This window comes from Schistocerca piceifrons, chromosome 1 (assembly GCF_021461385.2).
Source record: "Schistocerca piceifrons isolate TAMUIC-IGC-003096 chromosome 1, iqSchPice1.1, whole genome shotgun sequence".
Classification (NCBI taxonomy): Eukaryota; Metazoa; Arthropoda; class Insecta; order Orthoptera; family Acrididae; genus Schistocerca; species Schistocerca piceifrons.
Window position 1 is genome coordinate 881,898,712 of NC_060138.1, and position 10,522 is coordinate 881,909,233.

Genomic DNA, 10,522 nt, shown 5'->3' on the forward strand with positions numbered 1-10,522 from the left:
GTTTTTTCATCACAACTTCGAGGTCTGTGTCAGGTTTTAAAACAATGTTAATACATTTTGATTCATTGCCTCTCACAGAAACCTGGTCATAGCATGGTGCGAACTATGCTGCTCCTACAACACACAGGATGGTTGACATAAAAGACAGAGGCGGTGTTTCTTATTGACAGTAATGTGGAATACGCTGCAGCATATGGAAACTGTAAGAGTTTACGGCATTGTGGAGCATTTCCAAACAGCTGTCCAAAGGTTATCACCTCTACATTTAATTTCGTATGTCACAGTGAAGGGGTAGCAGATGTCTTGGTGTTCTGCTTCAACTGATTCCTTATTTTGCATCTATGTATGCTATCACTGTTCCGTGCAAGCCAACCCTGGAATATTTTGGTCACCCCAAGACTCTCTCCATCTAAAACAATTGATATCAGTCAATCATTATGTTGTAACAGTGTACCAATAGACAGATGGGATGGAAAAGATATCTATACTGCGCGATGCAGTGTGATAAGTACCACAGTTAATATTGCGATAAATTTAAGCGATTTTACCCGTTTTCCCATAATTTCAATGCTCACAAATAGTACAACAGCATGCTTCCAAATTTCTGTATCATCGTGAAACCACCCCTTCGCTACTTTGCATGTACCATATACTAAATTGTGAATGTAGGTAGATGAGTGTGCAGTGCGTCTAGTCATGGTTAATCTCCAACATATACAGATTATCTACATATTTCTAACACATTGATCATAGTGCTACGATGCTGTCCTCGATTTGCTTTGCAATGACCAGGAGTAGGAGGGTACTATATCCCCTACATTCCACATCTTGTGAAGGAACAGAGTGAGCCGAGCCCATAACTGCTCTTCACTGGCGACTGTTCCACACCAGTCTTACTCACAGCACCCATCCAAGTGCACAAGATCTCTCCGGAAGCGCACATGTCGAGGAGGTTAGCACCCTTATCGGTGTATAGTAGATATGAGAGTGTTGTGATGATATAATGGATGGTTAAGAAGAAACATGTGGTCTATGCAGGATGGAGCCCCAGATTGACGGAGTTTTAAGAATTTTACATAAATCAACTGCACCATCAATTCTAAAGTATTATCCTAGTATTTGGGGTCAGTACCAAGAAGGTACTGGGAAGAGAGATGTGATCATAGAACATAAGCACATGCGCACCTAAGGTTAAACAGTTCTGCACTTAAACATGTAATAATATTAAAGCCATATGGTTTCCAAAATATTAGTCATGCGTAATTCAAAGGTTTTAATACTGTAATTCTGAGCATGCAGAACTAGGGACATCATTCGTTACCCACACGACAACTACGCTGCACGGGTAAGGAACGTCGCCGGTCATGCAAACAGCTGCGATATCTCCGGATGCCTAAGTTATTGGCAAGTGAGCAGGAGACGCATCGGTAGTGGGGAGCCTCACCAGCCATAGCCAGAAGCCGTTGCAGTACCGCCTAGCCACGCCCCTGCTGGTAAATTTTGCGGACAGGGCTGCACATCTCTTCTGGAAGAAGGGATATTTAAGCGGATGCAGATACCACAGCGGTCAGTTCCTTTTGAGAACTGGCCACCACATGTACAGACTGCACTGCAGTCCCTCAGTATCTCTCGTCATCACGCTTGCGAAGTAGTCGAATATCCAACGTGAAGCTTCGTTTATTATGCTAACTATGTTGATTGTTTATTTTCTGTCCTGCTCTTGGGCAGTAGCCAGAGTCCAGATTGTTAGCATATTTGTTATCTCGTAGGAGTGGAATGCAGATGCTGTTTAATTTTGTTTCTTGGTGTCCCCTCCAGAGAGAAGTAAAGAGCCATTGTGAACTTCTACCAGGGCTAGTCGTTGAGACCCAATCTTAGAACATTTTAGTAGCAGTGCCCCTGGTAGAGCAGCATCAAGCGATATTTGCGCCACCCCTCATAGACATTACACATCCAGTGCTGCTTTTGCTTCAAAGGATGCAGCAGACTAATGAAGCTAGCTCTCTTCCAGCAAATCCTCGCTTTGAAGATGCCCCCGCCATGGCCGCAGGGTTCAGTTCTCGTCTACTGCACCAGACTGCTCCAGCACATTGGCACCAGTGCCATTCCAACCTTCTGATAGGAAAACCGAGCTGTGGGCATGTTATGTGGCTTCGTTAGGAGAGAATTTTTGTTGTGTACAATGTCTGTGGCGATGAACAATAATAGCTTTCCTTTTGGCCAATGCAGTTCCTGCCATCTACCAGCTCTTACAACAGTTGCGTCCACAGGCAGAACTTCACATCGCAACATACATCTCCCTAAAGAAGAGTTTCGCTGACTATTTTGACTCGCAAATACATATTGTCGTGGCCTGACACAAGTTTTTTTAGTTATCAAAAACTACATTCTGAATCATACAGGGAATGAATTGCCAATCTCCATGGCTTCTCCCGGGAATGTCGTTCTCACTTCTCTTACGATCAATGTAAGCTCTCTTATGCTTCAGCCCTAGTAAGGGATACGATTTTAGTTCACGCACCTAATGAAGGCTTTCGGAAAGATCTCTTAAGTTAGAGAACACCTTCCTTGAGACATGTCTCCCTAATATCAAGGCTTTAGAACAATCTGTCCAAGCAGCCTCTTTCATTCAGGATCCAGCTCGGGTCTTTTGATACCTCTGCCCCCACCAGCATGCTGGTGCTAAAGCCAACCAAAATGCTCCTAGGAGCTGTTCTTTCAAAACCTTACCATCGTGCAGTCATTGCTTTGTTCAGCATCCATGGAATCACAGTCAGTTCCACAAGACGAAGTGTTCCACCTGTGATAAATCTGGGCACAACACTGAAGTTTGTCATTCATCCAATTCCATGCCTGTAGACTAGATTCAGGACGTCCTTGAGGAGAAGCTGTCTGCACCCATTTTTCATGATGTGGCACTTTTTCAGGCCATCTTTCTCCTGTCCACAAAGTTAATATCTATACAAGTATGGATGGAACATCAGTCTGTCATCCTACAGACTGATACTGGATCATCATCAAAGGTCATCTATTGGAACACATGAAATGTTATCAGGTCTCCCTTATTCCACCATTTTGAAACCATGCTGTGCAGCTTCTGCAGTGACCTCATTCTGGTGTAGGGTTACTTCCAGACCTAAATTCGTCATGGTGCTATGTTGACCCCAGCTTTGGTCCTCCTGGTGAACGCCCCTCAGGCATTCGGTCTATTAGGGCTCTATTAGCTTAACACCTTGGGCCTCAAAATATGCAATACATCGGAAGCAATTCATGCACTAGGCCGGTGCCCCAATACCAAGGGACTGTTGACTAAATTTGGGGCAGTATTCCAGGAGTCATCAAAGGGTATTTGTGGGTTCCATGCCCATATTCCTCTGGCACTAACTGCTGTTACAAAATTCTTGAAGGAGAGTAGCACTGAGTTGCCCCCTTGGACAAGCTTCGAGTTGAACTGCAATATCTCCAGGATGATGGTATCGTTGTTCCAATTACACATAGCTGATGGGCCTCCCCCATTGATATAGTAGAGAAACCTTCAGACAATCTTTGTAACTGTGGAGATTTCAAGGCCACAGTCAGTGGATATATCCCACATGGCCAGGTGTTCACAAAAACTGAACTTTGTGATGTTATCTTGAGCTGCCGCTGGATGACGGCTCCTGGAACTTAGTGGTCAACAACCCATCTTATGAGCTATTCCAATATACACGGTTTTCATTTGGCATCATCAGTGCCTCTGCAATTTTCCAGCTACATCTGGAGTAACTTCCACATGATGTTCCAGGGACTGTTTACTACCTTGATGTATTCTGGTTGCTGGAAGGAACAGTCTGATCTTGCCTGGAACCTTGACTTGGAATATTTGGGCCACATCTTGAGTGCCTCTGGCATTCAGCGTACACCACAACGTATGTCTGCTATTCAGCAATTACCAACATCCACAGATGCAGCCGAACTCAAGTCTTCTTTAGGCCAACTCAGTTACTAGTTGAGGTACATTCCACATGCCACTGTGATCACTGAGTCACTCCTCTGATTGCACTGTAAGAAAGTGCCATGGAAGTGGTGCTCCCATTGTGACAAGACATTCTGCAACTTGAAGCAAGCCTTCCTTTGGCCCATGTGCTTAACAGCACACGATACAGTGAAACCACTTGTTCTGATGGTGGACGCCTCTGACTACTGAATTGGCATGGTATTGTCACACATTGTGGATGGTGTGGAATGCCCCATCATGTTAAATTCCGGAGCCCAGTGAAGTTACAGCTAGAATGAAAATGAGGCTTTAGCCATCATTTTTGGAATTCAGCGTTTCCATGAGTACCTCTATGGCAGATGGTTCACATTTTTGATGGACCGCAAGCCCCTTCTGCCTCTTTTCAGAACCTCAACAGTAATTCCGATCTGCATGGCGTGTCAGTTGCTGTGGTACGCTCTGTCCCTCTTCCAATACACATATGACATCCAATATTACTCTACTGCTTCCCATGCCAATGTGGACCTCCCCTCACACCTCTTTTGGTGTGGATCCCGACTTCAAAGAGGACCCTGAGGTTTGTTTCCATCTGGATGAGGAAGACACAGATGCCTTGTTCCGTCTCCACACCGACACATGTCTAGTGGCACAGCATACGGCAAATGACCCAACTCTCAAGCTTGTTCATAAAATATACAACACAAGGATGGCCCACAGGCAGGAAGCAGCTGTTAGCACCACAATCTCCAAGCCGACTGGACCAGGTGACAGGATCTTTCCTCCCTACATGTGGTTGTACTGCTACAGGGCTCCAAAGGGCATGCCTGTGTGCTTGTTTCCAGCACCCTTCAGAAGATGGTCTTAACGGCTACTCCATGAGGGACATTGGGAAATTGTTCTCACAAAGAGCCTTGTCCGGCAACATGTATATAGAAGAGGTCTGGTGCAGAGGTGTCCCACTTATCAAAGTAAGCAAGTGGCATCCCCACATAAATATTTACCATGGCCCACAGAAACGTTCCTTTGGTCAAATCTGCATAGGGACCCCAATGGCCCCTTTCTCAGCTTCATATGGCTCCTGTTTGTGGATTCAAGCAGTGTGTTTCCATTGTGTTCTGCATGCAATTTACCACCTTTACAAGATACATACAGGTCTTGGCATTGTTATTCGCCCTGTAAGGTTTACTGTAAACATTGGTATGTGACAATGGACCCCAATTTACATCAGCTGAGTTCCAGGTTTTCTGTTCCTCAAATGTCATCACTATACTCCACACTGCACCATTTCACCCTGCCTCCAATGGTATGGCTGAGTGGTTAGTGTGAACCTTCATGTCTCAAATGGAGAAGCTGGTTCAGCAACACTCCGTTGAAGATGCCTTGACACTTTTCCTCTCATCATACAGGGCATCACCTCAGGGTGGATCCTCATTGGCAGAGAAGTTGCATGGCCAGCAACGCTGATCACAGCTTTCTTTGATGCATCCCCACGCCAGACCCTCGCCACCTGCAGCTAATCGATGACAACGTTTTTCTCCACAGGATCCAGTATGAATGTGGATCTTTGGTCATGGCTGTCCATTGTGGCAGCCCTCCACCATTCTCGTGTCACTCGGTCAGGTGATGGTCGAAGCCCAACTCCTTCAGAAAGGTCGCTTCCACTGACCTTTCAATCACGTTCAGGCATATCGTGGACCAGACCCGCCGACAGCTTCTATAACACCTTTCTCCATTCTAGATTTTTGTGATGAGGTGGGTGTAGCTTGCCCAGTTGATACACCAGCGCAGGATCCTCCAATGTATGCTGCAAGTCAATACACCATCCACCTGACTCCAATGGATGTGGATCCTGACCCCTCCACCTAGACTGAAAGAAACTCTGACTTTATCGAGGCCATAGGTGGCTGTCGGTGCCTCAACGCATCGATGAAGGGAAGGAATTGTTCTGGTGCCCAGGGACACCACCGGCAACCCACGCTACAACTATGCTGCACGGGCATGGAACGGCGCCGCTCATGCACATAGCCACGAAATTGCTGGACATCTAAGTTACCAAGTCACCAGGAGATGTACCGGGAGCGAAGAGCCTCACAAACCATAGGCAGAGGCCGCTGTAGTACCGCCCAACCACGTCCCTGTCAGTCACATGTACAGAGAGGGCAAACATCTCTTCTGGAAGAACAAATTTTTAAGCAAATGCAGTGACAACGAGGGCAGTTCCTGTCACTGAGCCAACAAAGTAGATGATGATCTGAAGTGAAGCTTCATTTATTGAGCTATCTGTGTAGACTGTAGACTGTTTATTTTCTGTCTGACTCTTGGGCACTAGCAAGATTCCAGATTGTTAGTCATTTGTCATCCTGCACAAGGATTGGAATGCAGTTTCTGTGTAATTTTTGTTCTTGGTGTACCCTCCTGAAAGGAGAGATAGTCGTTAAGACCCAATCTGGGAACCTTATATACAGGGTGTTACAAAAAGGTAAGGCCAAAATATCAGGAAACATTCCTCACACGCAAATAAAGAAAAGATGTTATGTGGACACGTGTCCGGAAACGCTTAATTTCCATGTTAGAGCTCATTTTAGTTTCGTCAGTATGTACTGTACTTCCTCGATTCACCGCCAGTTGGCCCACTTGAAGGAAGGTAATGTTGACTTTGGTGCCTTTACAAGTACGACACAACATGTGGTTCATGCACGATGGAGCTCCTGCACATTTCAGTCGAAGTGTTCGTACGCTTCTCAACAAAAGATTCGGTGACCGATGGATTGATAGAGGCGGTCCAATTCCATGGCCTCCACGCTCTCCTGACCTCAACCCTCTTGACTTTCATTTATGGGGGCATTTGAAAGCTCTTGTCTAAGCAACCGCGGTACCAAATGTAGAGACTCTTCGTGCTCGTATTGTGGACGGCTGTGATACAATACGCCATTCACCAGGGCTGCATCAGCGCATCAGGGATTCCATGCGACGGAGGGTGGATGCATGTATCCTCGCTAACGGAGCACATTTTGAACATTTCCTGTAACAAAGTGTTTAAAGTCACGCTGGTAGGTTCTGTTGCTGTGTGTTTCCATTCCATGATTAATGTGATTTGAAGAGAAGTAATAAAATGAGTTCTAACATGGAAAGTTAGCGTTTCCGGACCCATGTCCACTAAACATATTTTCTTTCTTTGTGTGTGAGTAATGTTTCCTGAAAGTTTGGCCGTACCTTTTTGTAACACCCTGTATCCAGCATCTGACATACTTCCACACTGTGGTGACAAATTTGAAGATCATAATACTACTTCCCTCTACAAAAAAGGAGTGTTTGTGGTACATTCACAATATAGCTTTCCAGGAGTATATAGCACCCACTGTTGACATCTAATCACTATTCAAAAATATATACTATGCTCGCATCAGCCCTATAAAACGATCGTCAGCAATGGGGAATGCCTCTTACAAGGAAACAGACAAACACATATCTTTGGCGTTTGACGAGTGAAATTATACGCCATGCTGCCACTAACTCCGTAAACGGGATATCTGTCAAGCAGATGTATACACAGGGGTTGCAATACCTCAAAAACACCTGCCACTGTCTTAGAATCACTGTAGTTATGAAACTGAATACTCGATTTTAGTCCAAGATGCGGGACATGTTTCATCACCCATGTGCTGGAAATCCTCTGCTGACTGTGTTACAGAGAGGTTTGCTGTTAACTATCGCAGGTAGATAGTGCTCTAAGTCACACACAGAACATGCAGTTGAATACAAGTCGGATACAGATTATATGGTTCAAATGGCTCTGAGCACTATGGGACTTATCATCTATGGTCATCAGGCCCCTAGAACTTAGAACTACTTAAACCTAACTAACCTAAGGACATCACACAACACCCAGTCATCACGAGGCAGAGAAAATCTCTGACCCCGCCGGGAATCGAACCCGGGAACCTGGGCGCGGGAAGCGAGAACGCTACCGCACGACCACGAGCTGCAGACGAGACAGATTATACCACACACCCCGAGACAACAACAGAAAAAAAATTGTTAAATGCACAATAAATGACCTGCCACAACATCTCCTTCTCTGTCTAGAATGCATCATCAGTCTACCATTAAATCATACCTTGTCACATCTCCATCTCAACCGATCACTCCATCCACTTTATATCATCCCTTAACGCAGATGCAAGTCAGTTTGGAGGCAGATGGTTCTTTTTCTCAGGAAAGCATCAAAGGCAGCAGTCAACTTGCATGTATAACTTTTATCTCAGTAGTTATACAGAAGAATGTTGTTAAAAAGCCATAGAGTAACTGTTCCATAAGATATTTGTTAGCTGCCACTGCGTGATTGTGATTGGTGGAGAGCACAGAGAAGCACATGGCAAATATTTCTTGTTCAGGTTTAAAACATCTAAGCTGTCCTGAACAGGATCAAACACGCAATCCATTTTGTAGTTGTATATTGCTGTCCCCTAGCTGGTAATACAACGCTCTTTAGCTAAGGACACTTTATAAAAATCGCCATTAACTTTGGAGTAACACGTGGGGCTGTGATCTGACAAATATAAATTTATTGCTCTACATTTGCTGGTCACCCACGTTCAACGTCCTGTTCCAGCCGTCTTATCGCTGTCGACGAAAGACGACTGTTTCCATGGATCCCGATGCTTCCATGTCAAGATTAAGCAGAAGACATGCAAGTGCTCCGAGCTATTTATTCTCAAGTTATATGTATTTTCGGCCAGTTTTTGTAATTTTATCGATTTTGTGTCACTTTTGCCCATACGATCATGACATCACTTCTAGACACATATTGTAAAATTGCTTTTAAATGTAGTACAGTTGTCAACACACAGTGAAAATGCACTTTTTTTCTGGCACTAGCGTGTCTTATACTTGGTACAGGATAATTCTTGCATGTGGGAACGAGTAGGTGGCAGCAAGAGGAATGCGGGAAATAGTTGACATGGAAGCATTGGGATCCAGGGCTACAGCCATTTATCGTCGACGCGATAAGACGGCTGGAACAGAATGTTTGAAGTGGATGACAATTTTCGTTGTAGGATGGTTTGAAAATGGACACAAGTGGCTGAAACTAGTCACCATAAAAAAAAGAACATGGCGGAGCTAGATTCATTTATTTCAAAACATAGATGCATTATATGGAAACCAAGAAAACGTTCTCTTGCTAATGCGGCCGAATGTTGTACTGTTTAACAGATTTTTCAAAGAGAAAAAAAGTATGTGTGCACAGTTTGGGTTTGTAGCGTAGATTCTTCGTGGAAACGGTGGGATAAAATCACACTGTATTTCCCTTCAATATGTAACTTAATTATCAATCTATGTTATACAATGGTTACTCAAAGTACAATAAGGCTTTTTTTCCCACTGGTTTGATGCGGCCCGCCACGAATTCCTCTCCTGTGCCAACCTCTTCAGCTCAGAGTAGCACTTGCAATCTACGCCCTCAATTATTTGCTTGACGTATTCCAATCTCTGTCTTCCTCTACAGCTTTTGCCCTCTACAGCTCCCTCTAGTACCATGGAAGTCATTCCCTCATGTCTTAGCAGATGTCCTATCATCCTGTCCCTTTTCCTTGTCAGTGTTTTCCACATTTTCCTTTCCTCTCCGATTCTGCGCAGAACTTCCTCATTTCTTACCTTATCAGTCCACCTACTTTTCAACATTCGTCTCTAGCACCACATCTCAAAGCTTCGATTCTCTTCTGTTCCGGTTTTCCTACAGTCCATGTTTCACTACCATCCAACACTTTGCTCCAGATGTACATTCTCAGAATTTTCTTCCTCAAATTAAGGGCTATGTTAGATACTAGTAGATTTCTCTTGGCCAGGAATGCCCCTTTCGCCAGTGCCAGTCTGCTTTTGATGTCATCCTTGCTCCGTCCGACATTGGTTATTTTGCTGTCAAAGTAGCAAAATTCCTTAACTTCGTCTACTTCGCGACCATCAATCCTGACGTTAAGTTTCTCGCTGTTCTCATTTCTGCTACTTCTCATAACCGTCATCTTTCTTCGATTTACTCTCAATCCATATTCAGTACTCATTAGATTGTTCATTCCATTCAGCATATCATGTAATTTTTCCTCACTTTCACTCAGGATAGTAATGTCATCAGCGAATCGTATCATTGATACCCTTTCACCTTCAATTTTAATTCCACTCCTGAACCTTTCTTTTATTTCCAACATTACTTCTTCGATGTACAGATTGAACAATAGGGGAGAAAGACTGCATCCCTGTCTTTCACCCTTTTTAATCCGAGCACTTCGCTCTTGGTCTTCCACTCTTATTCTTCTCTCTTGGCTCTTGTACATATTGTATATCACCCGTCTCTGCCTATAGCTTATCCCTATTTTTCTCAGAATCTGGAACATCTTCCACCATTTTACACTGTCGAACGCTTTTTCCAGGTCGACAAATCCTACGAACGTGTCTTGATTTTTCTTTGGTCTTGCTTTCATTATCAACCGCAACGTCAGATTTGCCTCTCTGGTGCCTTTACCTTTCCTGAAGCCAAACTGATCGTCATCC